The sequence below is a fragment of the Puma concolor genome, chromosome B1, assembly GCF_028749965.1.
Source record: "Puma concolor isolate L17-30 chromosome B1, mPumCon1.1.hap2, whole genome shotgun sequence".
NCBI classification, from domain to species: Eukaryota; Metazoa; Chordata; class Mammalia; order Carnivora; family Felidae; genus Puma; species Puma concolor.
Window position 1 is genome coordinate 98528151 of NC_141670.1, and position 15643 is coordinate 98543793.

The following is a 15643-nucleotide window of genomic DNA, read 5'->3' on the forward strand; positions in this document are numbered from 1 at the left end:
TTTGTAAAAAAGTGAGAAGATCAGAGTAGCTAGAGGGCTGGGAACCTAGGGAACTTCATCTGGATAGTATGTCTTGAGAGTCACACAAGGTTTCAGAATTGATTTAGAGATACATAAAGAGGAGAGAAGATGGACTGAAACTGCAATGATGTTGAAGGCGGGAAACCTAGGATTCAATTTTTGTTTGGCCTTTAAGTAGTTTAATGATTAAGAATATAAGATCTTTATTGTCATGGATCTCAAGACTGGTGACAAACACATGTAGTAAAAGAATACATTCTCAGATAATTACATATTTAAAATTATGATAAAGTCCGATGGACAAAAAGAAGGTGAGTTTGAAGCACAATGAGCTGAGAAGGGCAGCATGAGGCTGAAAAGGTAGGCCTTGGGCCAGAATCGTGTTACAAATAGCAGCTTTCATTCTAAGAGTCATGGAAAAGACATTTTCTTCCAGTAGCAATGGGTAATCTGTTTAGGTTTGCATTTTGTTATTTTTGTTAAAACTCTTTGATTAGAGACATTTTAGGTTCATAGCAAAATTGAGCAGAAGGTATGGAGATTTCCCATATACTTCCTGCCCCTACACATGCATAGCCTCCCCCATTATCAACACCCCCAACTAGAGTGAGACATCTGTTAACAATTGATGGACCTGCATTGACACATCATAATCACCCCAAATTCATAGTTCACATTAAAAATTTGCTCTTGGCATTGTATATTCTATGGGTTTGGACAAATTTATAATGATGTGTATCTTCATCATTATAGTATTATACAGAATATTTTCACTACTCTATAAATCCTACGTGCTCTCCTATTCATCCCTATCCCCCAACCCCCGATCACTGGCAACCACTGATATTTTTACTGTCTCCATAATTCCCTTTTTCCAGAATGTCACATAGTTGGAATCATACTGTGTGTAGCCTTCTCAGATTGGCTTCCTTCACTTAGTGATATGCATTTAAAGTTTCTCCGTATCATTTCATGGCTTGATAACTCATTTCATTTTATCACTGAATAATATTCCATTGTCTGGATATGCCACAGTTTATTCATGTGCCTACTGAAGGAAATCTTGATTGCTTCTAGATTTTGGCAATTATAAAAAAAAACTGTTATGAACATTCATGTGCAGATTTTTGTGTGGACATACATTATCAGCTCCTTTGGGCATATACCAAGGATCTGGATTGTATGGTAAGAAGAGTACGTTTAATTTTGTAAGAAATCACTAACCTGATTTCCAGCGTTCATTCTGTTTTTCATTCCCACCAGCAGTGAATGAGAGTTCTTATTGTTCCTTATGTCCCCCAGAATTTGGTGGTGTTGGTGGTTTGGATTTTGGCTCTTCTGATAGGTGTGTAGTGGATCTTGTTGTTTTAATTTGAGTTTCCCTGCTGACAAACGTGTGTGGAACATGTTTCCATATGTTTATTGGTTATATGTATATCTTCTTTGGTGAGTATTTGTTCAGGTCCTTGGCCCATTTTTGAATCATGTTGTTTGTTTTTTATTGTTGAGCTTTAAGATTTTTTTTTTGTACATTTTGGATAACAGTCCTTTATAAAATGTGTCTTGCAAACAATTTTCTCCTGGTCTGTGTCTTGTCTTCTCATGTTTTTGATGGTGTCTTTTGCAGAGCAGCAGTTTTTAATTTTAAGAAAGTCCTGCTTATCAATTATTTCTTTCATGATCATGGTTTTGGTGTTTATTAGGTTTGCATTTTGAAAAGGCATTCTGGTTGCAATGAGAAGAAAAGTTGGAAGGGAGATAAAACTGGATGTAGGAAGAATGGTTGGAATGCCACTAGAGGTATGTAGGGAACTTAACCAGAAAGGCAGAGTGCAAACACCTACTTTATCCCACTTTCCTTTGTGACCAAAGAGAGTTCGAATTAACCAGCAGGCCACTAAGGCAATAAATATCACAATTTTCTATGGCATAGTTCAGTATAAAAGGCATCTTGACAGCATTTGGAAAAAGCAAAAACACTTTTATTCCAATTAGGTAATATGCGCTTACACCAATCATTGTGTCTCTTTTCCCCTCTCCAGAAGCTTTACCAAATGATAAGAAAGTCTTCTGAATCAATATTCAGAATCTTCAGGAAATAAAGATTTATTTGGAATAATGTCATGTTTCTAAAATATAACAGAAATTAAAATAAACCTGCTGGTATGAATAAAGAAGCAGACTTCCAAAGTAAGATTACGAGTCATAGTATATTTCACATTTTAAAAATAGGGACTCATTATCTTCAAACATGCTTTGTCATACTCACATGTGGTACCAGGCAGTGCCCTGATGAATGGTTCCATCATGTGTGCCACAGCCTTGGTGGACACACAGCAGACACACATGACTTTTGAATCATGGAGTAATTCAAGAGGCCCATTAGGTCATTTTTGAGCATTTTGTGCTATGGTTGCATTGATCCTGAGGAAAGAGCTTTAACCTCCTGGCCTGGTTGAGATTTAAACAGCCTGTGTTAAATAGCTCTTCCCTTCTTTTAGAGTCTCTCTTTATTCTAATTGAAGTTTATGAAACCTTTTTTTTTTTTTTTTCATTCTTTATTCATTTGGGCCTTTTCCTTTTCAGTTTTCTTTTTCATACTCCTTACATAGAACTTAATCTAATACTTTAATATTTTGGCATGTCTGAGGCTTAGGCAGAAACAAGCTATCATTATTTTTAGCGAAGCATGTCAAGGGGGTTTGCCTTTGAAATGTTCCATTTGCTAGGTGGTCATATAATCTTGTCCATTGGACAGTATATTCTACTAAGTAGTCCTCCTGAGCTACTCAGAAGCCTTCTGTGTCCCTCCTGTTCACTCGCACACCCACGGCAAGACTCCTCAGTCACATTCTTCCCTCTGCAAAGGCATCCCCTGGAACTACTCTTTGGAAAGATGTTCTGCCATGGGGAGCCAAAATACAGCTATTTATAAAATAGGGTCCATTTATCTATTTTTAGGTAAGTGTAAAACACCATACACTTCAAAAATCTATAGCTTCATCCTGCCTAACTTGATTTGCTTGGATAACTTCTGTATTATATTCAAAAGATATATATCTCTTGGAATAAAAACTTACCAGTTCATGTGCACTAAAGAGAACATTAGTGTGATGTTTATTGGTTTGAAAATCTGCCAAAATGTAAAGAATGAGGTGCAGCTTTCATGTTGGCCATCATTTCTATCCTTAACAGAAAAGAAAATGTCATTTCTGCTCATTAGTACCTACAACAACAGGCAATTCTACCCTTAATTTTGGCTAATTATGCAAGACTATAGTTTTATATACTAGTCTTTTACAGATCAATATCCTCAGCCTATGAAAAGTATATAGACATCCTATTCTTGTGTATTCCTGAAGCTTATCTTTTGGTCAACACTGACATTTCAATGTATATTTTCCAATTTTTTTTTCTCTAAAGTTGAAATGTGTATGTGTATGGCATAGAATTTTCTTTCTGGCTCTTCTCTATTCTTTTAGCTTTAATGCAAATGGAGAAAAAACAAGGGAAAAATAAAAATTGAATTGAGGGAGACAGGGATCTTTTCTACACTTAGAGTGCTGACAAAATGTATACAGTTTTAGATAGGTCAAAATGTTATAACAAAGTGTTTAGTTTAGGACTTTTCCATGCCAAGTCAAAATCTGGGCAATTTCTATTTGCCAGTTGACCATATATTCCTGAATCTGGCTACCAATTCAGATTGCACAGTAAGCCTTACAAAGGAGGCCTTCTCCCTAGCATCACCTTCTCAAGAGTTATGGTGATATAAATTAGACAGTAAAGTACCCCATTCTGTTGGACAACTTGGAATATTATTGAAAATTTTGAGGGATGCTTGAAAGTGACTTACTCTTTGGCCCTATGTTATTATGGTTATTGACATCAGATTGTTCTGACTACATGTGTTTGCTCATATGTACTCAAGCATATACATTTGTATCTGTCATATGAAATAACCCAAAGAAGTATAAAACAGTAAGGAACATAGGATTGAACTATTACTCAAGAGTGAGAAAAACCTAAGGAAAAATGAAGTAGAAGCTTTCAAAAGGAGGGAAGGCTACAACTTAGTATTGTTAGATTTACCAAATAAAAAATACAGCTAAATTTGTGTTACAGATAAATAATATATATTTTAAAAATATAAGTATGTCCCAAACACTACATTGGACATGGCTATAATAAAAAAGTAATAATTGTTTATTTGAAATTCAGATTTGATGGAAACCTGTATTTTATCTGGAAACTATAGTACAAAATAGGCATGGTTTGTGGATTATTTCCTCTTGGAGGGTAGAGGAGAAGTGGCTTTTTCTGAGAAGTCAGATGCAGGGTCCAGAAATAGTGTAATACTCCTAGGACAAATTCAAGAAAATCCTGCATCCTGGAGAGGTGGGTGAGGCCTAGTATCCTAGTATTTGCTGGTTTGGAGGAATTTCTCTGGATTCTCTTGAGAGAGAAATAAGTCAGTGGGTTGGAGACCAGAAGAATAGGAGCTGGTTCTTAGAAATGACCATTTTAGAATGGAAACAACAACAACAACAACAGCAACAACAACAACAACAACAACCAAAAGGTAAAGAGTTTTGAGAGTGATAGATAACCTGATGTGAAGAATGAAGCAAAAATAGTGAAAATGCCTACTTTGGTTGTTATTGAATCCCCTTCTTAGCTCTCTCTTCTATGTGCTTTCCTGGAGGAAAAAAGGGGGAGATTTGGATGGGACTGGACTTCCCAAAACTCTGCAAATGAAAGTGAATGGGGGAGAGTCTGGGGTTTCTTTCTTCTCAATTATTTTCTTTGCATTCATGTATATTTATACTTAATACACATGTGTACTCACATAGTGAAAAGTAGCATAAATGCAGCTTTTAGCTTGGCGATTTAAGTAATAAGATTAGTGAAAAATGTAGTATGCATTTTTTTTTAATTTAATGTTTATTTATTTTTGAGAGAGAGAGACACAGAGCATGAGCAGGGGAGGGGCAGAGTGAGAGGGAGACACAGAATCCGAAGCAGGCTCCAGGCTCTGAGCTGTCAGCACAGAGCCTGATGTGGGGCTTGAACTCACAAACCGTGAGATCATGATCTGAGCCAAAGTCAGACGCTCAACTGACTGAGCCACCCAGGGGCCCCTATAGTATGCATTTTAAATTGAGTGTAGGCCAATATTTTGATCATTTTTATTTCTTAGTTGCATTTCCTTGTTCTTTTACTCTGAGTTCTGCAAATGTATAATTCATAGTAATTAATTTAAATTTCCTTTTGATGTTGATCTTCTTCAGCTCTTAGTTTAAATACCAAATACTTCACACACCACAGATTCTCGTTTTAATTCATGAATGTAACCAGCATTTCATATTCCCCTTCATGTGCTTGCTATTAGTAAGCCTCCAAATTCTGTTCTCAATTACCACAGATATGCTGAGTGTATGTATAGCAGAAACTTGCTAATTTGTAACTTAAAAGCCTGGAAAACAATGGGCTTACATTAATTGGGTATCTGGTATTTTTTAAATTATAAAACAACTGAATGTTAACTAGATTGGGAAAGAACAATTATTGTGCTTTATATCATGCACTATTTTATATGAACAGATAATGGCTTACATGAGACTTCTGAGTTAGCTTACAACTATGTTTGACAGCTGTGTATTTAGGTAGTGATTGTAGGTCAATTTGCCAGAAGCAGTTTGCCAGAAATCAATTTACTGAAAGACCAATTCACTGAATTATAAGAAGAATTTCTTAGACTTGTACTTTTGCCTGTGTCCCTGCTCTTGCCCTTGTCCCTACATTATATGCAAATTGGTGTTTTCCCTAAATGCAATTTGCTGAATTCTCTATGTGCGCTTATATTTGCTCTTGCCTCTGGTGGCAAATGGCTAAATTGAACATTTACATTAAAATATTGGGCTAAAACATTAGTTTGGGCTTTTGGCACTGAGGAATGCTAAACAGAGAACTAGAAAAGAACATTGGGCTGATGAGGACGTCTGGAATCTGGCTTTGCTGTTAGGGAGCTGTGTGACCTTGACTAAGCAGTATATCTTCTAAAGGCTTCTGTTTCCTGATCTCAGGTGTTATCAGGTGTCTCAATGGTGAAATGGATCCATGGGAAAGGGAGAAGTGGACTTGCATTGTGCATACAATGAACTGAGGAGAACTTGTGGTCCTCTCTACCTATGGAGAGGTAGGTTGGATATGGATACCTATGGATAGAAGGTTGAGGCCATCGTTCTCAGATCTCTTCCAGCCCTGATAGCCTATGATTTCATGATCTTTTAGGTGCACCGGAACTGCTATTTTTGGTGTAGGGTTTCTGTGCCTATAATTTAAGGGAGTTTCTACTTCATAGTTCTCCAGGAAACTTACAATGCAGATTTGGATAACATGCTTCAGCTAATGGGATATAAAAATAGATACTTATAATAATTTTATTAATGATATAAACTTTTATATGCCAAAATAAAATTGTTTAACATAGGTGTATTTAATCTTAACTTATTCACTTACTTGGCAAACATTTACTGTGTACCTGCTATATTCTTACAATAGGTCTGGAGCATAGAGAATAAAAGTTTTCACAAAGAGCTCACAGTCTTTTAGGAAGATAGTCATGCAGTCAGATGAGCGAGTATAGTAAGTGTGATAAGTCATGGTGTAATAAGTTCCTTGTAAGTGATATACAAGGTCATATTGGATATGCCAAGTCTCAGAACACTGGGCACCCATAGCACCTTTATGAGATTCCTTCACCCTTGACCACATGCCGCTGCCCATTGGATTTACCACTCTGGCCTCAGCTGACTTGACCTCCCCTCACACAGCATATTTACAAGCTGCACAGTGTCCTGTGGGGGCAGGACAGTAGGAAAGACCTCAGTAGAGATCATGGTGCTTAATTGCATTGGTAAGGTCTTCTCTTTCAAATAGTTTGAACTCAGTATATAGAAGTGAGGCAGTTGATAATGGGGACAGAAGCTGGAATACACGTGGTATAAATAAAGACAGGATATGAGAAAAAGGACTTAACATATTCTTGCTTCTGAGGATGATAAGATGACAAGTCATAGAGCTTCCCTGGGTCCTCAGAGCTGTTCTATTTCCTGAATAGCAAATGTTCTGTCTCCCTGAGGCCTGCTGGGTGGGTATTGTAACATTCCCTTGGGGCCTCTCTTTCTCATTTATATTCCTGTCCTTAAAAGTGTGCATGTATTTGTAGTCTGAGTGAGTCTGTTTTTAGCAATGTGAAATGCGGGATATAAAGGTACCAAGAGATGATCAAAGAGAGAGTCCTGACTCTGCATCAAGAAGGACATCATAGAGGATAATGTGTTTCATATGAAACTTGATGGGCACATAGAAGGGCTAAGGGGAAGGTGGGAGACCAATTGTGCAAGTACAGGGATGCAAAGGAGAACAATTTGAGTTCAAGGAACAAGTAGTAATTTAACATGGCTGGTGCTGAGGAGCTGTGGGGGTAGGATATGAGCATGGACTGTCAAATAAGGATCAAATATTGCATTGTATGCTGTAGGTAGTGAGAAGTGAATGTGAGAATTTCCAAACAAGTACCTTGGTAGAATGTGGAAGATTTAGTAGATAGGAATAAATCTGGGGGGTAAAAGTAAGTTAGTGGGCTGTTTCAATGGTCTAGATGAGCTATGAGGACTTTGAATAGGGCAGAAACTCTGTGTGTGTGTGTGGGGGGGGGTAATTATAAAAGAGATTCTAAAGCAGTAGAATGAATAAGAATTGGTAACTGATTGGGGGAGAATGAACCAGGGTTTCTGGTCTGGGTGATTGGGCAGATCAAAGTAATGGTTTCTATCAAGAGAACATAGAATAGAAACAAAGTTTATGGAAGAAGATAATAAATCCAGTTTTAGTTCTTTTGGATTTGAGGTACACAAATGCATTATAATCTTTGGATTATGAGGTCTAAACTAATGATGGAAGAACCTATATCAAGCAAGATGATACAGAAACAAATTATTCTAGCTTCCAAATGAATCTGGCATTGCCCTACATTTTCTTAATTACCATTCTTTAATTATGGGGCTCTCTCAGCATAAACTTACAGTAGTGAGAGAGAGTCTCTCAAAGGATTTCTAATTTTGTAGTTTTTTGCTTTCAAGGTGATTCTGGGAAGCAGTTGGTTGGGGTATACTCGTTTCAAGCTACATCTCCCTAGGGAATGCCATCATAACACTGTGCAAGTCCATACAGTGGTGGGCGAGAGTGAGGGGCAGGGAGGAACTAAAAAAAAACAGCGAACAAAACCTTCTCTTGGTTTTTAATTTCCTCTTGTTGCTTTCTCACTGACTCTAAAGGTGGGATAATGGTCTGTATTTTCCATCTTGTCTAGATTCTTTGACTCCGACAGAAGTCGAGCTGGTTTCTGAAGGAAAGGGTGCCTTATATAACTTTCAAGCGCGTACTCTTGTCTTCTCAGCTTTCTTTGTCCCCTCAATGGTTTTTAGGTTCCCTTAGTGGTTCTTTTATTGTACAATGGTGAAATTGTTTACTATTAGAAGGAGTTCATTGGGTGAAATTCACCCAGGGCTCACTTAAAACTGATGCTGCATGCATGCATGAACTGCTTCCAGGGTTACTCACTCCTTTAGCTTTTGCTAAAGGATCTGTCAGTCAATGAGTAGCTGCTGACAGCAACTTTTTAAGACTCTTTTCTCTTATCCATAACACATTAAACACTTTGAAAAGAGATAAGCAAACGTTTTCTCACAGTCTGTTGTTCATGTTTCCTTGCTGCACATTTCAGGTTAATGAAATTCATGTTGTGCACAGAGAATTTCAGTGAAATGGATCAAATATCATTCTTTACCATATGTGTATGGTTTCCTATAAATCCATGACATATAGGGTTAGTGTGATTGTAATATTCTATTTTAAAGATTTAAGGTCCTTGTTCAGTTCCACAGCTCGTTAAGTTTTACTTGTGAAAAATGTAATGTTTCTGTTTGCATCTATTGTCTTTTGTTTTGCTCATCTTCTCCATTAGCACAAATCTAGCATTTTGAAACCAGGAGAGTCATTAGTAGTGACTTTTTTTAGGGGAGTACCCTCACTGTGATGCAATACCCAGGAAAGTATGTGGAAACAGGCTTTGTGATGATGAATTACTGTTGCAAAAAGGACTCAGTGACACTGATAAATATTAAAGAACCATTCTTGCCCCCATGGAAACCATTTTATTTAGTTGCTTCTAAAATCTATTCTCTGTACTTCTCTTCCCTTTTATTTATGAGCTGATTTACATGACAACAGAGTCTCTGGTCCTTGGGAGTATGTCTGCCCTTGCCACTGTTCTCTACTTTGAGTTGTCACCCTCTTTTTGCTGAGAAGATGAGTGACAATGAAGTGAGGAGTAAATGGCTACTGGAGCAGATGAACTCTGAGAAACAAAGATTCCCTTTTCATGCAAATGTCCATAGTAATTTAACATGAAGGAAGAAAAGAAACCAGGGTACAAGATATCAAGAGAACTAGATGGTATTCGAGGTTGTGCTGTGAAGCCTTGACATCTCTTTAAGAGTGTCATCTATCAAAGCATTTCTTTCCCTTTCACATAAAGTGAAAACACATTTCCATTTGGAAGGGAAACATGGAGGAACATAAAATCTAACCTCAATCATAGGGCCTGGGTTTATACTCACACCATCAGTCCCCTCAACGTCATTTATAACTTTGTCACTCATTCCTAGCCAATAAGAACATATCTGTGTGTGCTTTTTTCTTGCCCAAATTATCTGCTCTGCCTGGGAGGCCTGCCCCTCTTCCTTTCTTACTTAAACTTTCTGTACCTTTCAAAGCTTAACTCAAGCCCTGGTCTATCATCCTTAGAGTCTTTTCCTCTAGGCTGATAATTCTTTTTTCGGAATTCCCAAAGAATTTTGAATTAGTATCTATCACTTACCAGTTTTTTCTATGAGCTTTTTTTCCCACCAAAATTTATGGAAGAGAAGGACCATATATTGTGCTGCATTGCTCTTTATCCATAGATCTTGATATAATAGCAGATACATAATATACAATTCTTAGATGGACTAGCTGCCATTTAAGAATCATGAAACGAAGGAGGATATATTTATATGAGAGATAAATCTATCCACGATTGTTTTTCTTCTAACTTGAAAATTCATGGCACCTTGCCTTAAAGATAAAACATGGCCTGCTTTTGATTAGTTGGCTACTCAGTAATGCCATCAATCCCAGGATGGCCAATCTGTGCATTTCAGTTAAAATCATTTTTAACTCAGAGATTTGATACCTACTCACATGTTTTGTGTGCGTGCGTGTGTGTGTGTGTGGGGGGGGGTATATTATTGATAATAATAATATAATAGCAAATACTTAAAAGTTAACTTGTGTTCAGTATCAGCATGTTAAGTATGTATAATCTTGTTAAATCCTCACAATAATGCTATGAAGTAAGTAGTATTGTTATCACTATTTTATAGAAACAGAAACTGAGTGTTAAGTAACTTGCCTGCAGTTATAGAATTTAGACCTTATCAGGCTGGCTCTTGAGTCTGTGCTTTTAACCACTATTCTATTCTGCTTCTTCTGCTGCCATTGGGTTTCCCTGCACTATCACCCTTTCTTTTATATGGCGTTCCTCACTCTCCAAACTCAGGGACCAGAGCTTCTGAGAATGTTTCTGACAAGCCTTTTATTTGATATCTTAATACTCATCACAGCAAACTCAGGAATGGATTTGAATTGGATAGTGGGGTTCACTCTAAATAAATATGGTATCATATTGTAGTCAAAATTTGAACATAAGATGGCTGGAAACTTTAAAAGTTAGTGTGAATGCAGTACTAATTAAAACATAAATGAAGGCCAATAGATCAGGCAGCTTGATTAGAATTCCTTTTAACCACCATTTCTTTCTATGAATTATTTGTTAAATTATGCAATGGATGCATGAAGATGAGATTATATATATAAATGTTTTATAAAGCTAAAAGAAGGAACATATAAAACTTATGGGAAAATATATAATGTAAAGAAATCAATCCCTGGACTTGTTTCTCTTCATGTTATAGGGAAAGATTTCTTAATTGAGAAAGAAGATTCTTCTTCATTCTGGTACTTATTTATGGAGCCAAACTTATGTTCTGGGACTGAATTACTATTTAAGTAGGGTCTTCTTTAAATAACCTGAAGAACAAAGAGGTGTTTTTTCTTTAAGAGTGTGTGTGTGTGTGTGTGTGTGTGTGTGTGTGTGTGTGTGTTCATATGTCATTTTGAGGTTATAGAAACCATTTAGACTATAGATGTATTTTCTGAAGTAATATGTGGTGAAATTAAGGCTACACCTCTCTCTCTTGTCATCCAGAGGGATGATAAGAATTACAGGTGGGAGCAAACTTTGACTCCATGTCCACAGTGCAAAAATGTGATTCTAAGGACACTCCTTGTGGTAGAATTTTAGAGACTTCTGCCAGCCGTGCACTGGAGAATTAAGCCCAATCATTTATAAATCAACACTTGTTGGAGCAGGGGGTGAAGATGTTATATGTCAGGGGGTATTATCATTCTCATCAAGTGAAATACCTGTTTTTCTAAATCTAAATAAAAGAAACCGTGAGCAACAAGTACAGGCCTATAATAGATAATGTTATTTATTCATCTGTCATATATCTATTGGGAACCTTCTGTTTGTCAAATACTGTACTAAGTATAAGAGATAAAAAAAGAATAAATCACACTCTGTTCTTAGGATCTCATAATCTGGGGCAGAGGAAGGAAGGAGCGGCAGGATGAGGGGAAATTTGAAAACCAGTATTGCGAATTACAATAAACATATAAAGTGATATCTAGGTTGTTAAGACATTAAAGAACAGTTTGAGCTAGGCACACAAAGAAAATTGTACTTGTCTGGGTAGAAGCATGGAGAAGAATACTTCCCCAAAGGGAACATGGTACAGAAAGGCATCAAGGTATGACAAAGCATGGTCATGGATTAGAAAACAAAATACAGGGGTGCCTGAGTGGCTCAGTTACTTAAGCATCTGACTCTTGATTTTGGTTCAGGTCATGATCTCACAGTTCATGAGATATAGTCCCATGTTGGGCTCTGCACTGACAGCACAGAGCCTGCTTGGGATTCTCTCTCTCTCTCTCTCTCTCTCTCTCTCTCTCTCTCTCTCTCTCCTTCCCTCCCTCCTGTGTGCACATGCATGCTCTCTCTCTCTCCCTCTCAAAATAAATACACTTAAAAAAAGGAAACAAAATATAGAAATGCTTTTTGATTTTGTTATGGCCTATACTTCTCATTAATGTAGAATGTTTGATATGTTTTTCTTAACTCATCTTTAAAAATTCCCTCTGAGAATGTGTCTTTGGAGTTCAGCATCAGGTTTCAGCTGCTATGCATGATAGGTTGCTCTTGGCGAAAGGTTGTCCTGGGTGTTTCTATGGCCACATGCTGAGCCCATGAGGGGTGCCTATGTTGTGGACTAGAGGTGATGAAGGAGAATGCATGTGATTGTTGGATCAGAGCTATAGCCTTTGAGGGAGCTGATGTGTGGCTCTGTATGTCCATTGCTCTTTTTTGTTTCTGTGCAATACATTCCCTGTTCCATCTGCTTCAAATGTCCTTCTCCTTCCTACATGAGAAAGTCTCACTCTTATTTTGAAATAAAGTGAAAATTAAAGGCTACTATGTGGAAAATGTTCTCTCCTGACTGCATATTCCACACATGCACTTTTCTTGTGTATGGTAGGGGAACATATATAAAAGCTTTTTTTTTCATTTTATAGTGTAAAGTGTCTGGATTTATTTTAGTCTTCTGAATTAGTCACGAGTCAAGACAACATCTGACTTTCACAAACCACAGTCATCATGGTTTGGTAATAATTTCATCAGTATGAAGTGTGTGTATGTGTGTGTGTGTGTGTGTGTGTGTGTGTGTGTGTAGAGGGAGGGCATAAAAGAGTGGGTTTTTCATTCATAAGTACAAAAAAAATTCTGAAATTTCACTTTGCAGTTTTCTCCCTTGAAAGCCACTGTATTCCCTTAAAATCATCCTCTGTAGAATGCTGGACAGGATGCTTGGTGCCTTGCCGTGAGCTCAGTCACTGTAGACACATTGTCCGTGGTGTTAAGAGGCAAATAATATGGTCATAGCTGCTGTTTTAATCTTTCAATTGGCATCTGAATATAGGCAGTTGTTTTAAAGTAGTGATTAGCTGAATCCTCTGGGAATTTCTTTCCAAAATGCATACGAGTCCTTATGCGTCTTATTATTTTGCCTATGCAGGCTGTCTTGTTCAGCTAGATAAATATATATGGTGATTATCTGGTTTCTTTAGGACTCCTAATTTAATTTGATAGACATAGAGAATGCTGGTCATGCCTGCAGTCGGCACAAAGGTCAAAGATATGATGCAACACTATGGGGATGTTTATTTGGTTTCTGGGGTTTATTTTTAACTTACAGAAGAATAGGAATTCCGATATATTTTTACATTATAATGTGCCTACACCTGAGGAGATAGAATCCAGAGGTGTATACATGCTGCCAACAAGAGAAAAGACTGGTTTGAGAATGTGGTTGGCAGTGACTTCCTACTTTGATCCTATAGTAAAATATATACTAAACTGATAGGCCTAGAACTATATGGAAATAGCAAAACTCTGCCTTAACCCTGGTTTCTTCTTACTAAGGGGAATGAATACATGCATAATTAAATGGACGATTCATAAAAATTACATGCATTTTCCCTGAATGTCAACATCTTGAACTTCCTTGCTTTTTTGAATCATACTGGTTTTCCACTATAAAATATGCCTTATACTTTTCAATTCTTTGTTTATAGAAAAAGTACTATGGAAAATGAAACGTTCAAAGATATAATAAATTTGAAACATTCTTTGCTCAGACAGTTTATGGTGAGAGTCACATCAAAATGAGACAGGCTGACCTTGAGCCACTTGGGAGTTTCCTGCTCACATAATGGACATACCTCAGTGGTAAATTAGATTACTGTGTGGATGATCTGACTCACTCATTTAAGGAGTCAAATTAATTGGTTCCATTTTTTGGCCTTTGTGATCATAGGGTGAATTATAAGTGGAAAACATTTGCCATCCAGACTCCCTGTCCTCCAGTGTTAGAGACAATCCTGACCAAGCTCAGTAGAGGACAGTAGATCTCTTCACTGATCTTTTCACTGGCTTGTCAATTCCCCAGTTCTCTATAAAACATACTGAACATGGCCCAGAGCATGTGCCAGCTTCCCACAAGCTGGCTCTTCTGTGATAGTCTTGTGTACCTTTGTTCCTATAAAGTTTAAGTTACTAACTTACAATAAAGAGTCAGTTATTTTATTCACAGTTAAGGTGTCTGGGAAGCAAACTCTGAGATGGAGATTAGCCCACTGGAAGTTTGTTAGGGAGTGCTCTTGAATTAACACCTGTAGTATGTGAGGGAAGGAAGCAGGCTTCAAGTAGAGTGAGAAATTGGGCTACTACGCAGTCTCAAAAAGGCACCTCCACAAAAAGATGAATCTGGAATGGCCTTTTAGAGGTTTCTCAAGTTGAAGACCAGCAGGCCCAGCCAGACCTTAGTACTCTCACATTGACCAGTCATTCACTGTGGGCTGCCCTGGAAAGTGGCTTTCTTTTTAACAGAGGCAGTTCCCAAACAGGGCTGGCAGTTGAGGGCTGTTTGTACAATACTCCCAGAAACTGGAGGAATAAGTCCTTATGTCCTTAAGGGAAGTCTGAGCAACACGTTAAAAATTCCACTACACCTGTTTATGGAGATTGTAGTCATTGCCAGCACATTTATTTAAACATTATTTAAGTCTATATAGGATACATTCAGAAAAACATATTTTTTCCTATGGAAACTAAATTGATCGTGTTTTAAAGAATAAAAAATTAAGGTGTTAAAAATTAAGGCATATAAATATTGCTATTTTTGTAGGTTACAAATGAACCTTATGAAATGACCATTTTTATAGTTCATAAATGGTTAAAAATAGGTAATTCCTTATGGAAAATATAAACCAGTATAAATGGTTGGGAAATATTAGAAATATGGAAGGAGTCCACAAGCAAGTTATTTTGTGAGAGCCTTCCAGTTTTAATTTTACTTAACACAAAGTGAAACTGAAAATTATAGACTCAGTGGTATGGGCATAGTTTCTTGAAAAGATGTGGTATACCAATCAGTGACATAATCAGAGGAAACCCATTGACCAAATATCAAACAACTGGTCAAGGATGTATCCTTAGACAGTTCACATTAAAATGGAACTGCTATTCCTAACCCTGCTGATAAGAAGAGAGCTTCTACAGGCCTAAGAGTCTCCTCTCAAGCCATCTGGTGGGGTTTGGAAGTAGTCTTACTACCCTAAAATGGGATATCTTTTGCCTAGGGTGACTTTGACACAACAGAATTCTGCAGTTTCTTCTCAAGTTAGAGGCTAATCTGAGAATCAGGAAGGTATCCTAGTTCCTGGGCCCCTGTAGCTTTCTAGAATTCTAAGCATCAGTCATTGGCTAAGTCTGCTTACTCTTGCCTCCTTTTCTTGACAGTTTCTTCTTGGTGTCTGTGCCATTTTCTGTTCCTTC

General features: G+C 37.3%; 1 long non-coding RNA gene across 2 annotated transcripts in view; it reads left to right on the forward strand.

The window, feature by feature from the left end:
• Nucleotides 1–15643, forward strand: part of LOC147581771 (uncharacterized) — a 575779-nt gene that overhangs the window by 371376 nt on the left and 188760 nt on the right. The window lies entirely within an intron of this gene.